Source organism: Argentina silus (genome assembly GCF_951799395.1).
Source record: "Argentina silus genome assembly, chromosome: 2".
In the NCBI taxonomy this organism is placed as follows: Eukaryota; Metazoa; Chordata; class Actinopteri; order Argentiniformes; family Argentinidae; genus Argentina; species Argentina silus.
Window position 1 is genome coordinate 6,729,610 of NC_139656.1, and position 958 is coordinate 6,730,567.

The following is a 958-nucleotide window of genomic DNA, read 5'->3' on the forward strand; positions in this document are numbered from 1 at the left end:
TAGTTTGTATTCTTTCCTCCTGTCTTTTGTCTTTTTATTCCTCAGGCAGACAAGGATATCACCCCCCCCCCCCCCCTTTTTCCGGTTATCAGGTGGTTCGAGTTTCTCTCCTGGCTGTGTCACTCTTCCTCTCTGGGTCGTTCTGTTGCTTTTTTGGTCAATATTCTTTTTTCTTGGGTCCTACTCTCTTCTGTTGTGCTCCTCGGGTAGCGAGTGCAGTGTTGCTCCTCCTCAGGTGGTTAGACAGTGAGGTAGTTGTTTTGTTGTTGTTACAGACGCGCAACTCTCCTGTGAGTTGAGGTGCTTCTCTCCTCTCTTTCTTTTTTCTTTCTCACACTCTCTCTCTTCCCAGACACGGACAAACAGAGCCTTTCCCAAAGAGGCACTTTCTTTTCTCACACGGTACGGATTCTCTGTGAACTCTTCTTTCTTTCTTTGATTCCTCCTCTTTCTCCTCTCACCTGTTCTTCTCTCTCTACCCAGTGTGTCTCTGTGACACAGCTGCACTCCTCCTTTCTCAGGTGGAGATGGAGGGAGGGATCCAATTCCAGCTGCCTCACTTGATTGGGTGGTTTGGGGAGTTTGGGTGGTTCTCCTTTTCTCTCTAACTCCTCCGCTGGTTCCTTGCCCCTCCTTTCCTTACGACTGTTTGGAAATGAGATAATTGTTTCCTCTTTTTTTTTTCTCCTACACTCTTTCTCCCAGTCTCCCACTCTCCTTCCCTCCTTTCTGTCTGCCTCTGTACAGTACCTCTCTCTCTCTCTCTCTCTCTCTCTCTTTCTCTTTCTCTCTCTCTGGCAATACTGCATGCCCCTGCCTGAGTCAGACCCCAAACACATGTAATGTGGGTGTGTGTGTGTGTGTGTGTGTGTGTGTGTGTGTGTGTGTGTAGTCACTGGCTGAGGCTGTTTGGCTAGTTACAGTCACCACAGTGTGTACATGGGCCCGGTGTAGGATT

General features: G+C 48.5%; 1 protein-coding gene across 1 annotated transcript in view; it reads right to left on the bottom strand.

Moving 5' to 3' along the window:
- Positions 1–753, bottom strand: part of fryb (furry homolog b) — a 43,869-nt gene extending 43,116 nt beyond the window's left edge. Inside the window, 1 exon segment of the mRNA XM_083697548.1 lies at positions 1–753. This exon segment is cut by the window's left edge and continues 447 nt beyond it. The gene's annotated coding sequence lies outside the window, so the exon portion shown is untranslated.
- Positions 754–958: the final 205 nt, after the last annotated feature.